The sequence below is a fragment of the Microplitis mediator genome, chromosome 5 (genome assembly GCF_029852145.1).
Source record: "Microplitis mediator isolate UGA2020A chromosome 5, iyMicMedi2.1, whole genome shotgun sequence".
Taxonomy (NCBI): domain Eukaryota; kingdom Metazoa; phylum Arthropoda; class Insecta; order Hymenoptera; family Braconidae; genus Microplitis; species Microplitis mediator.
This window is the reverse complement of record NC_079973.1, coordinates 10,955,675-10,970,605: the sequence shown is the minus strand read 5'-3', so window position 1 is coordinate 10,970,605 and position 14,931 is coordinate 10,955,675. Positions and strand designations below refer to the sequence as shown.

At 30.2% G+C, this 14,931-nt stretch overlaps 1 protein-coding gene across 1 annotated transcript in view; it reads right to left on the bottom strand.

The window, feature by feature from the left end:
- LOC130667638 (homeotic protein antennapedia-like) overlaps positions 1 to 14,169 on the bottom strand; it is a 193,115-nt gene extending 178,946 nt beyond the window's left edge. The window contains exon 1 of the mRNA XM_057469369.1: positions 13,693 to 14,169. The gene's annotated coding sequence lies outside the window, so the exon portion shown is untranslated. The remainder of the gene's footprint in view (positions 1 to 13,692) is intronic.
- Positions 14,170 to 14,931: the final 762 nt, after the last annotated feature.

Here is a 14,931-nt window from a genome sequence, read left to right as displayed (position 1 = left end):
AATTCACAATGCAAAAATTTCTTAGTGCAAGGAAAAATTTTCTTAAGTCGAGTAAAAATGTATTTATAATTATATCAACGTGAGTGTTTTTCCTGTTAACGGAACTGATATTCTGGTTGATAATATGCATAATCAAGCAATAAAACAAAAGTTAGAACTGAATAGTAACTTTAGTATCACAATCTTAGTGTAACATCAGATACCCAGGATCTATATAGCTAAGCAGTAAAGTTAAAAAGGACCTTTACTGTATGTTGTGGCGCTCCTTGATGACATCATTGGCCACCTATGTCCTGTTCAAACTGATCTGGTAAACTAAGCACGTAATTTTAGTCAGAAGTAACATCAAAGAAAAAAGAAATAATGTGCATATTTTTGCAACTTGAACTGATAAATCAAGAATAACCTGAAATGTGGAATGACGTAGCGATATATTCAGATGTACTTTTGAATAACACAAATTTACTCAACTAATATATATATGCTATACTTCATACTTCTATGTATAGCCATGTTTATACATGAACAGTAGCACAAACTCATATATTTGTATCCATCAATTCCATTAATCAACGTGTTACTGATATGTTAAGAAGTATTATGAAAAATTATCCAATATAATTTTTCACTTTAATTAACTGTATGTAGAAAATGAAAGTAATACACTTATAACTTTAAATGTGAGAAAATAAATCTTGCAGCGCATTTAATGACATCAATTACAGAGAATATTAATGCTTTTTATGACACTATAAATGTTATGCATGACGTTTACTTCATATCATAAACATAAATTCAATTATCACGACAATTATCGTGTACAAGAGGAAGGGGCAAAGCGGCCCTCTTGAAGATATTATTGTGTAGTTTATCATCGCGCTAATCAGCTCATTTTATCACAATCGAGTGAAAAGTTAGTTTTCTGTTATTTATTTAATCACCCGGGTCAAAAAATTAGATCTGTTTTAAAATAAATGACAAATTCAAATATTTTTTTCTTGGATTTAAGTTTATAAATCGTATTTACTTTATATAAGAATTTAATCTGTTTTTGCCCGTACTATTCCTTATTCAGGCCAATATCAGACTTATTTCCATATAATATTTAGTATGTTTTAAATCGCGTTTAGACTAAAAACAGACTTTTTTACTATCATTCTTGGTCTGTGTTCAATTGTTTTTAAGGACAAAAACAGACTTTATTTACTATAATTTTTAGTCTGTTTTTAATCGCTTTTAGATTAAAAACAGGACTTTTTACAAATATAAATAATAATAACAATAAAGATTCATAAATTTATTTAAATTTTCTTGATATTTGAAACATGCTAATGCGCTTCCGTAATAAGATGTCAAGAATTTTGATGGTTTCTAATGCCAAAATATTTTCGATTTTATCCAGTAAATAAGGAAAATTTCTTGACATTTTAAGAGTTATTTTATTACTTTTATTCAATACTATAAATATTCAGTCAAGACAACTAAAACATAAAGCTGTCAAACTTTCATTAATTGCCGACATTTTTAAACAAAAGACACTAAATAAATAGTAAACAAAACATAATCAATTCTGTAACTTAATATATTTTTTATAAATATTGCTCATAAATGAAAATATTACAAATCCATGATTTAATCTAGTTTAGTCCTTGCAATTTTCAGAACTAAAATTTTTTAAAGGTCAAGAATTAATCTAGTTTTGTCTGCCCGTAACGCAATTGTTTTTCAAAACAACAGATCAAAAACAACTTAAAATTTTTATATAAGATCAACAACAGATCAAATAGTCCAATTAGACTAAAATCAGATCAAATTTTTCGACCCGGATAGTATTCATTTAAGTTAAAAAAGTCAAATTTAAGTCATTTTTTTGACCCGGGTTCAAAAATTTAATACACAGAAAAAAAATTAAACGAATCAAAAATTTTTTTTTCTTCAAGTTTAATTCTTATTTTAGGTCATTCTGTTTTTTTAGTTCGATAAATCTTTTGCTTGCATCGGAAACGAGAAAATTATTCACGTAAACATTTCAACTTCAAAAGAAATGTTTTCGAACACAAGAAACATAAAAAAGAAATTCCGGAGCAATCTTGCTATCGTGATATTTTGGTCATTCGTATTTAAATGTAAGAAAAGAAGGTGCGAAAAACGTTTTGAGAGCAAGGTCGAGGCTTAATCGCGTCACCTGTATTTTTCATCCGGTCGACCGAACTAAACATCAGGTAAATAAAACTTGTACGGAGCTCAGTCCCTGACCATGAAACCCGTCGTAAATTACGACAGTTGTAAAAAAAAAAAACATTTTTACAAAAACTGCACGACCCGCGGTGCGTTAGAACATAACGGTATAAGAATCCTCCATGCTGCAGTCGTTAAGTCTTATAGCAGAAAGTGATCTAATCGTTGAGAGTAGCGTTCTTTACATTTCTTCAAGTTTTTATTGAATAATTTTTATATACTATTAAATATTTAGTTGTTTTTTATTGATCTTAAACTCTTCAGTAGTAAAAAAAACCGCGTATTTAAAAATGCGTTTTTATGATACCAACATCAAAACTTCAAGTTTCAGTCCCGGGTCGAAAAATTTGATCTTTAGATCAGAAACAGCTTAAAATTTTGAAAACAGATCAACTAATTCAATCAAGGACTAATTAGTTCAAAAACACTCTAGTTATACTAAAATTAGATCAAATTTTTCAACCCGGGGTGTCTACGGCCAGACGAAATATTAACAAATCCGTAAATTGCGAATGCTTTCGAATGATCATTCAGTGGGCAGAAACATGTCTTTCGTCCCTTGAAAAGGAACAAATTATGTTTCTGCCCGCTGACTAAAGGCATCGGTAATTTAAACTCTGATACTTTATTTGTTTAATAGTCAATTCAGACCATTCACTTTATTCACGTAAATGACAGTTCTGACTGTGATTAAGTTTTATAAAAATGAGTGTCAATAATGAATGGTATTTATAGTTTCTGCTCAATCATTAATTGCAAATTACAATCTACGCTTACGTTGATGGTAGATCACACCAATGGTCTGAAATTAATTTGATTCTGACTGAAACTTCAATTTCCAATGCAGCAATGTGTGACACGGGATGAAACACGATTTCATCGCGGATGATGTTAGCTAACTTCACCCTGGTCTAAAATCGTTTTGTTTCATCTTTTGTCACACAATATACTATTATTTACTGTTACTACAATCACAGAGAAGTGATGCTTTATTAAAAACACTTTGTCTGATTTGAAGATCAACACAAAGAAGAGTTCATTTCAGAAATTTTGAGATTCGGAACAGCAGTTTTTACAATTCGTACTTTTTTAATATGAATCAGTAAAAAAGACTCCAATCAGTGAGTATTCAATTCATGAATAGCCCCCAGTTTACTATTGATTCAATCATAGGACCTTGTCTCAATAAATATTCAGAGACTGGAATACTATTCACTACTTCGTTTTAAAAAAGATATAAGTAATTAATGTAGTTCACAATTGAATTTGTGCTGTAGTTATTACAGTTCATTATTTTGGTGTTGTCTCTTCGTGTTTTTTGTGTTCAGATTTGATCAACTTTAGATAAAAGCTGTCGGTATTAGATGCTCGAGAACCATAAAAATTAATGACGCTTGGGCGTTTTGTTGTACCCTGCTCTTGTCGATACATAAGTTAGTCAACTTATATACACTTTCATTAAAAGTTTGCCATGGTTATTGACGAAAATAATCTCGAATATATGTTACGATTATCATAACCCTTGTATATGAACCGATTATTTAAGAATTGCGATTTGATTGTGACAGCACTAAATTGAATCTTTTCAAAAACTGAGTCAATGAGTGCCTTTGGCTGGTATTGCCATTCTCTCCCGTCGGATAACATTCGTCTTATGCACTTCATTTCATATTAATGATGTTTGTGCACTCATATTAGTACGTTATGAAATATACATATTTACAATCTCTGATGACGGTGACACGCTAAGATATCCGCGACAAAATACCCCCAAAAAAATATCCATTGACAAAATATACGCGGACAAAAAATCTGTAGACAAAATATCCGTAAAAAAATTCAATTGACGTCAATTTTCAGGATATTCTGTCCGTAGATATTTTATTCATCGGATACTATTTCCACGGATATTTTGTCGTGTGGTTATTTTGTCTGTGGATATTTTGTCCGCGGATATGTTGTTACGCAACCTCTGATGGCAATTCGCTCTGATTTGATGAAGGATTGTCTTTATTATCGTTTAGATAAAAAATAATACCGTAAAATACCTCTGCAGGTATTTTATGAAGTTCATTTTCCTAACATACGTGTCACCAAATCAATTTTCCGAACTACTGTGATAATTGTTCTTGTGCTTTTGAGTCTCGTAATTGAATCGGTGTCACAATTTTTCTAAAATTTTTGTTTGTTAAAATATATTACCAATTTTGATTACTCACTTAAGTGTGAAATATGCGCAAACTTAAGTTTACTAGATTTATCGTATTAGAAAATATTTTAAATAATTTCTAATCCTAATTTATTACAGCTCATGATAATTAGTGTCGACATTCGCCTACTGAAGTTAGCAAATAAATAAATATTTCTTGTTTCAAATCGCTGTAATTTTTTGCGCAAATTTTGTGTGAAGCGTTTAGCTAAGAATTTTTGGCCAAAATACTCATTGTTAGTTGTATCTACAATTTAAATATGACGATAAATCAATATGAAAAATATATTTACTACGAAAAGAACTTTCTATCTACAAAACTGATGCAATTTTAGATAAAATTATTTTAATACATTATGAGATTGAATTTAATTCTTAATGTCGGTAGGCAAAAATTTCTTTGTGGAAAGTGACCCAAAACTACTGATGGGATCCAATAGCTTTTACTTTTGCCAAAAGTAAAAAATTACTATTCCATAGGTAAAAAGTAGTATTACAAATTAAAAATTACTTAGCGTTCGTATCTTTTACTTGTGGAATGGTAATTTTTTATTTATGCCAAAAGTAAAAGCTATTGGATCGATTAATGGTTTCGCCTAGGTTGAAAGATTTGATCTAATTTTAGTCTAACTAGACCATATTTGGACTAATTGGTCTCTTTTTGATCTAAAGACGATCAAAAATTAATTTAAAGTGATAGGCAGAAAGAGGCTGATGTTGGTCTGGTGGCGAGCAAAACCAGATTCAAAATTAGGGAAAACAAAACTGACAATAGTCCGAATAAGGAATAGTACAGGCAAAACTCTATTAAATTTCACGTGCTCAGTTTTCAGATCCGTTTTACCCCTGGGTATTTAAACACTTGAAAGAAGAAAAATTCATATAAATCTTACCCGAGTAATTCTCTAGTCATCAAATTTTGAGAGCGAAAAAAAAAATGTATTTTCAAAGACTTGCATAAAAACTTAAGTTACATTCTACTTGTATTAACCCCTCAAAACAAGTCAATTTCAGACCAATCGCGAATGTTACAAGCCACCGGGTTAAAAACAGGCGTTTCCGTCCTTAGGGACGTCCCTATTTATAAGTCTTTAAAAAGTTACTTCAATGTATTCAAATGGAAGTAAAACGTTTAGATCTTATATACATGAATATAAATAAATTTATATATTTATAGTGCAACATCGTATAAATTTGCGTTCCACATCTCATCTCATAATACATTATTAGAAATTTCCTATTTTATGTAGAATTTTTACAACTCATAAAAAATATAGGGCGGAGGCGGAAGAAACGGGATACGCCCAAAATTGAAAAAAAAAAAATTTGTTTTGTAAAAATTCCAAAGTCACTTTGATAATTATGTGAAATGTAATTTTTCTTTATGTAAAGTTCCTGTATGAAAATAACATATATGGTCAAAACATATGTAAAAATATATGATAAACATCAGAAAATATATGTGGCCAATTTAACTATATTTTCTGATATATTTTTTTTGTATTAAAAAGTATAATATTCATCATATACGAGTCCGTATATCTTTAGCATATATAAAATATATATGTCAATCATGTACAAAAAATATATTTTTATCATATATGAAAATATATATTCTTGTCATATACGAAAACTATATTTCTGTCATATACGAAAAATATATTCTGATCATATATAAAAACATATATTTAGATTGTGTATGGAAAAAAAAGTTTCTTATTCGTGTGACCAACTCCAATCAAATTAGATCTGAATATTAATATACTCTTTAAATTGCAGTTGAAATTTTCAAAATTAGTTAATTTGAAGCGAATATATATACCCATATATATATATATACAAACACCGAATAAAATATATGCTTAAATATAACAAAGAAAATATATGGTGCCATATATAATATAAATTATATGCTACCATATATTTCATTTCATATAAAAATTTTATATTTTTTGAATACAAAAGGAAATATATCAATACAATATATTATAAGATAAATGTAAATGTATATATAGCTTAATATAAAAAACACATAAGTTACATATATGGAATACATATATTTACTACTGTATATAATTTTATATTTAATCGGCCAAAATCTCTATATGATTTTTTATAATATACAATATAATATATCATATATTTTTTTGTTGCAAACATATATGATTTTATATATTTTAACCATATATTGTTTTTTCATACAGGATATAAGAAAATTTAAATCAACCAAATTTATTTAATTTCCAAAAATTTTCTTTTTCCTTTTTTTTAGAGGGTACCCATTTTGCCCGCAAAAAAATGAAAATTTTTTTCAACGACAGCTGAAAATTTTTTTTATTCACTTTGAATATCCTTAAAAAAGAGAAAATTTGACGTATTTGAGTTCCCAAAAATCAAGTATTTCCTTAAGCACCCCCCCCCCCCCTATTATTTCTTTATTTCTCTCCAATAATTTGTTTGGTTTTCAGACATAAAATAAAATATCGTGTAATTAATATCGTAATGTGATCTCTACTTAACAAGAGCAAAAATTTCTATCTCAGCCATTAAGATAAGTTTTATGTACTCATAAAAATAAAAATAAATATGAAATCCGGGATATTAATTAGATCCATAAATAATAGAAAAAATAAATAAATAAATAAATAATAAACAAGTCGTCAGTTTGCTATCATTAGAAATGATTTTGAAAATTATTAAAACGAGAAGATGTAAAGCATCCGTAGATACCTAAAGTGATCCGACGGCGAACATGCCATTATGGCGGTGGGAATAACGCATTTAAATACTCGTAAAACTAACTCACTACGCTGAGCGAACAAACGGGACCGGTGCCGCGTCATCGCCATCGTTTCATGTCTCGGTATTTCTCCTGTTCCCTCGTTCGTCAACCCCTACATATAACGGAGATACTCAATTTTCAACAACAGGGTGGGATCACTGTGTCGTAAACGATTTCCGAAATGACCGATTTTTCGTGGTAGACCTACTAAACGAATTGTCCAATTGACTCACCCAACGAGTTGCTTTTATCACTTTTAAATTCATTTTATATTCAGTCAACGACCAAATAATTTGTTAGCCGTGATAGATTGTAACATATATATAGTTTTTTGGTTTTTTTCTACAATTCTTTTACAGATGTATTCCAATTTTTTTTTTTTTTTTTTTTATATATATGTATCACATAAATTGGAAACTATAAATTATAACATCAATTCGTAATAGAAATACTTCAGCATTAAATAAATGTTATATATGACATTCCGATCGATATTTAATATAATTTTATGACTCGATACAAATAAATGTTATTTACTCTAATCAAATATTTTCGAATAATTTATCATACTTTTATAAAGTTCAGGGAGAAATTGTTCTAATCTGAAGAGCTATGGTGCCATAGTTAAGCCGGACAATGTTGGCCACCTGACGGAATTTGGAAAGACATGTGACAAAAATTACTATGGTCATAGTAAAATTTACAGTGGTTACAGTAATTTCCCGCATGAAAATACCATATATGATAAATATATATGGAAAAATATATAATCAATATGAGACCATATAAGTGGCCAAAAACGATATATATTTTCTTATATATATAATATAGTAAGTTTTAATATAATTAATTGTATACGTAAGTTTATAAGTTAATAGATGTATTATATATATTTATAATCATATATGTAAACTTATAAGTTAGCACATATATGTATTACAAATATTGATAATTATATATGTAAATTTGTAAGCTAGCACATATATATATATTCTGAACACAATGTTTGAATCTTGTAACAGAGAGAGGAAGACAGAAAAGAATAGATTTGATTTATTCTTACATATATGGGGAGACTTATATGGTTCCATATATCGAAAAATATACAAAAATTTATAAAGTTAAATACATGGTACATATATCGTGCCATATAATGATGAATTATATATGTATTCTTATTTGTTTCCATGTATAAATAACGTTTATTTTTGAATACATTCAAATCATAAGTTTTCTAATATATTAATAATATATTGAAGTAATATGGATATATATGAAATCATATAAGAGGAAACATATATAGAAATATAATAAAATCAGCCAAAATCTATACAGTTCTATATAAGATTCCATGTATTGTCATATATATTTATATCTGTAACATATATTTTTAGTATATGATATTTTCATGCGGCCCGACTTTCTTAATTTTTTGGTATTTTTTAGTATTCTTCAAAAGAGGCTTCCTGGTAAATTTTGAGATTTTTTTGATCAATGGTTCAAAAAATATCGAATTTTCAAAAAAAACCGCTTTTTTTATGGTTTTTTGGTCATAACTTTCGTAATAATGGTCGAAATTCACTGGTTTTTTTTTCAAAATTTCCGTTTTTAGATGGCCTTCACAGAAAAAAATACAAAACAAATATACGAAATGTTTTTAATCAAGATTTTTGAATTTTTAATTTTCAACTGTGATTTTAAAACTGTGAGTATCCTTCGATTTTCTTGAAAAATTTTTATCTTAAACTTCTATCCATTCTGCAACTTTGAAGCCCGGTCCGGTAGGCCTTCCATAATTACTATTTTTTTTCGATTTTTGAAAATTGAAAAAATTTTTTTTCGCTATAAATTATTATCAGTACCGATTTTCGACTATACAATAAATAAATATGACAATTTTAATTACGATAACTGAAAACTTTCGGTCACGTGTTTTACTATACCCAATTTTTTTTTTTTTAAATCTAGCTCGTACGATGAAAGTGGGATCAATGAAACGTTATCCAGAGCCATGAACTATAAATTTACGATAATTAGTGGTCCCTGGGTAGAGAGATTTAAACTTAGTCCCGGCTCGAGTAACGTAAATCCACGAGATCGTTCTGTGGCGTGACGAATCGTTGCCACTACATAATATCTATAAAATTTTCGTTAAAACTCAATTTAATTTCCGCTGTTCTTTATTTATTCGAATTTAACAAGAGTTCATCAATAATAAAGTGATTTTTTTTTTTTTTTAATGCGAATATGAGAAATAGAGGTTTTTTAAACGAGTTTTATATGTATATATACAAATGTATATAAATATGTAAGCTGCAATTCTCAATAGCATAGACATACACATAAAAACATGTGATTCAGAGATGGGTTGCATAAATTTTTCGCCACTGCAGTACGTTTATGCATGCGTTCCGCAACGACCACAGCACTGCGCCTCTAATTAATTATGATTAAAGACGTTACGCGCATAACGAAAATAGTGCACTTTTGATAAATAGCTACGAAAATTTTTTTTACCTTTATATGAAAAACCCGCTTAAACAATCTGTACGTCCAGATTAACCTGAATATTTTTATTTATGTCCTATTAAATTATTAAAGGACACCAAGACAATGATTAACTATTTTTAATTAAAAAAAATTTTTTATGGCTAAAAATGCTTAGTTATAGTTTATAAAAAAATGGGGTAAGTTGATAAGTCTGAATAATGCGGCCTCATTTTAATTTTGAATCAAAACAACACTTTTTTTTTACTAATTTATTTTATTGGGAATTGAAAAAATTTGAATTTGAGATCAAATCGGCAACAATTGAAAAAAAAAAGTTTTCTAAAATTTTTTGTACCTGATCTAGAACTAAAAGTTATTTTGATCACTGAGTTAATGAATCGAAAGAATTTAAATATCGGCCAATTTGACTGCAATAAAAAAATTTATGATTTGAAAAAAATTTTTTTTTACTGAAAATTTTAAATTTCCTGCACTATTCAGATGTACGAAATGATCCTATCTTTTCCACTGCAATTAGAGTTTTTTTTTTAAATTAATTTTTTTGTAATAAAAATAGTGTCTCAGTTTGCCCCAAGTTTTCCCAGAATAAAATTTTTTACACTCATATGCACAGAAAAAAGAATTTTTTAGCGCAAGAAAAATTTTTCACAATGAAATGAAAATACAAATTTTTTTAGTATAAGAAAAAATTTTCTCGAGCCAAGAAAATTTTTTTTCGCCCCAAGAAAATTTTCGTTTTCAATTCCTAATGTCAAAATTTTCTTAGAATTAGAAACGGTTTTTTCTTGGCTCAAGAAAATTTTTTTCGCTCCAAGAAAATTTTTTCTCACCTCAAGGAAATTTTCGTTTTCAATTCCTAATGCAAAAATTTTCTTAGAACTAAAAAAAGTTTTCTCGAGTCCAAAAAAATTTTTTTCTCGCTCCAAAAAATTTTCATTTTCAATTTCTAATATAAAAAATTTTCTTAAGATGAGAAAACTTTTTTTGCACCAAGAAATCTTTTTTTTCTGTGCTGTAAAAAAACGATTAAAAATCGCATGTGATCCTTAGGTTTCATTTTCACGAGCTTTTAAAAAAGTTCATTGTGAATCTCGAAAGTTACTGTATTGTAAATTTTTTTTTAAAGTTTAAGGCTTCACTTAACTCATAATAATAGATATGGACTACTAAAGAAGTAGAGAATAAAAAAACAGCGTTTAAAGGTAGTTGAGAGGAAGGATTGAATCATGAAGTTACTTTAGGATGAAAGGTATTGCAAGGGTGGATAAAATGAGACGGGGATGGGTTGCAAAGACATTGGGTGACGGTGTGACACCCCCAGGGTTCACGAGCAACTTCTCTAAAGTGTCGGACTAAACTGATATGAGAAATGGCCGTTCCGTGCTGGCCGTAGGCGCTAAACCCATCTCACTACTTATACCGTGATACTTGGAAAATATCTTCTGTACTAGCATATATTTTATTACATTTAGTAATTGTAAGCTTTATATTTTTTATTAATGTTACTTTTTAAATCGCGGATCAAAAAAAAACGTGAATACAAACAAAGAATTTCACCTGCAATAAATAACGAAGCAGAGTTATTTTAAATCTGCAGTTAACTTTGAATTTTTAATTATACCTCAGGAATGTTATCGATAAATATATTAATGATGTATGAGTACTGTAAATATTAACGCTCTCGATGATTTATTTTATGAGCCATAATTAAATTGTTATAAGAAGCAATACAATTTAAGGTATTCGCCTGTATTTCAGAGTAAAGTACGCGATGAATCTATCATAGGTAAGTAAATATTTATTTATAAATATATATATAGCGAGAGGATGAAATGATGGCCACGAAAAAGGGGCATAGAAACGGTTATCATCGCTTGCAGTGCCGTCGACCGTCGCATCCTTATTTATGGCCTCCGTCAGACTATATAACACTTCCTGTGACTATTCTATCAGAGCTGTTTAATAATTTTTTTCATTTCTTACAAGATTTTTATCTCCTGCAATCATTATGAATAAGGTAGACCATTTTTGGTCACTGCTCCATTTTTGGACATTTAATACTTCGCTTTAATTATTAAATGAAATTCCGGTTGTAACAGTGCGATAAAAGTATCTCAGTACACATTTTGAAAATTAATTTTCATTGCGTCTTTGGTGAATTTTGTTACTTCAATTGTTCAAGTATCCAAAAATGGTGATTAAGTGCCCAAAAACGACACCTATACCTTGGAGTATCAACTTATTTTTCAGACTTCACATTTCATAGATCTAACTTTTCTATTTGTCCTCATGGTGGATTTTTCGAAAAATTTTGCCTCAGTTGATTATAACTCTAGGTTCCAAAAATACCATTTGTTCAAAAGTTTAAATATAGAGTGGGTAGGTTACTTAAGTATCATAAAATGAAAGTCATATAAAATTTTAGACTGACACCTCCAATTTTTGAAAAAGATTAACAGAAAAAATTCAAAATAATGCTTAATTATATTTACAAAAGTGATTTTTGATTTCAAAAATGAACTGTTTTTTGAATACTTTGGGGGTGTCCCAAATTGCCTCCCATTCCCTATACATATGGGATCTAACTCATGTTGTCACTCGGATACTAGCCACAATAACTAACGGATCGCGATCAAACTTTAGATACTTAATTTTTGGGTGGTTATCTTGATCGAGTTCAAAAATAAGATAATTCGGTCAATAAGTTTAGAAGTAGTGAGTGTTTGAAATTTTTAAATTTTTGTTTTTGTTAATTTGTCTAGATGTAGGGTAGAAGTACCGTTTTTGGCCACTTCAGGGCCAATTTTAGCCACTTAAAAATTTTGAATAAAATAATTTGTAAAATACGCAACAACATAACTAATTATTTAAAATGTGTTTGAAGATATTTTTATCACAATATTGCAATGCAATTTTTTTTAATACGGTTTCATTATTCAAAATAAAGTATTGAATATCCAAAAATGGAACAGTGGCCACAAATGGTACTTCTACCCTAACTGTTAATATTTTACTTTAGTCATTCAAATCAACGCTTATATTTGAATTATATATTCAAACTACTGTGAGTCAAACTTCATATTATGAATTTTGAATAATGCTTACTATTGTTATAACTTTTAACGGTTCAACTAAAAAAATACTGCCGAACCCGGATTTGAAAATTTGATCTAATTTTCGTCTAACTAGACTGTATTTGGACTGATTGGTCTATTTTTGATCTGTCTTCAAAATTTGATAAAAATTTTAAGCTGTTTTTGATCTCGACGATCAAAAACAGGCTACAAAAAAGTTTGAAATTGGTCTCGAGGTAACCAAAACTAGACTAAAATTGAAAACAGTCTAAATAAGGAATAGTGCCGGCAAAATTCGATTAAACTTCACGTCAATGAAAAACAAACAACAAATAAAACTGAACAATAACAATTCAAAATTTTGATTTGATTTGAAAAACATCAAATTTTTCAACCCGGGAACGGCCTTTTTGTCTCGACAAATCATTTTATATACTATTGTGAGCTTACACAACTTTTTTACTCATAAACGATTTAAACTATAATATAGTTTATTTCCTTATTTTCCGGAGCACGTGCTTAGTAGTGAGAATTCATTAGAGTTTTTATTTCCTACATGCATTCAGAAACTGATTATCTATTCCAACACTTTTCTATCCGACGTCGCGATCATAATAAACAAGAACCGAGATAACAGCTGACTTTAAGTCGGAGTCATACCGCGATTTAGACCCGTCTTGCATGTGCTCTCCGACGGAGTATAGTCGTCGGCTTTTTGGCGGGAGTACATCGAATGCAAATGACAGACACATGAGTTTTGTAATCAATCGACTATTAACCACTAATGCGTTTCTACAAAATTTGACTGTCTATCGCAATAATCGAACCCTGAGTTTCGTGAGGACTAAGCACGATATTGAACATGTTTGCAGACTTACCCTTTTATGACGAAACCGATGGTTCAATGAAGATGGAAAACTTATAGCGAGAGTAGACATTTCCATTCCTTTCTCGTCATGACCCAGTGATGATTGACAGCCTCTTGTTGCTGGTACTCTGGTTGTTTTGGAGTTGGCTCCAGTGTCCAATGATGAGTATTTTTGTGTTGCGTATAAACTTTCCTGATTACTCCGTAATTACTTTGATTTATCGAGTAAATTATAACATCCAATGGAGTCTCTCGCACGGTTTAAGTAAAAATGTTAAGAGAATGACAGCAAACAGCGAAGTTAGAGTGAAAAAATGATTAGCGAGATATAGAAGACACGAAAGGCAAGAGAGCAATAAACATAAATAATTATAAAGATAAAAACAATAGTTTTGGTCGAATAAATTCGACGTCACCCCGCTCCTCGTCGTCGTCGTTGTCGCCGTCTACGTTCGCGTTACGCTCTCTCGCGGGCCAAAGCAAACTTGTCGGATGGCAATACGTGAGTTAAATGTTCACCACGAATGGTTTACGGCCGATAGTCCCCACCATAAGCCGCCACGCGGCGCTGCCTCCGCTATACGTCGTGCCGCTGCTCTGGGCTCCTCGTGCTTGTCGCGCACTCCCTTTTCCCCCATGACCCCTTGGCAATGTCCCCCACACACGGCCCCCGCGACAGCAGCCAACTTCGGCCTCGGCTCTGTCCGGTCGAGAGTCTGACTGAGTGGGAAAGAGAGAGAGACAAAACTACGACAATTGTTATTGTAAGAGTGAGAGAGAGAAGGCAGAATAATAAACTACTGGTTACCTGTGTAAGAGAATGATAGAGAAAGATGAGCAAGCAGGAACAAAGTATTTGTGTGAGAGTGAGTGAGAACCGCTGAGAGCGAACACGTGGATCTAACGAAGATAGATCTGACTAAACACGCGCGGAGTCAAGCGCACACAGTGACAGTACACAATTTATATGCAAGGGCGTTGTTAATGGCGGGAATAGCACTTGGATATGGAAGAAGAAGGGAAAATGATACTTGACGAGGGAACCCCAATATTTCTGTCTCGCTTTCTCATAACGATAGTAGGTACGCTATCCGAACCCAGACTAGGTCATTTTGTTTTTTTTTTTTTTTTTTTTATTTTAGTATCGTGACATATGCGGGATAGGCGATGTTATGCAATCGGACAGGTGATTCTGTGCGAAAAAATCAATTACATAATGTTATTTGTGATTTTTTTTCTGTAAGGTAAA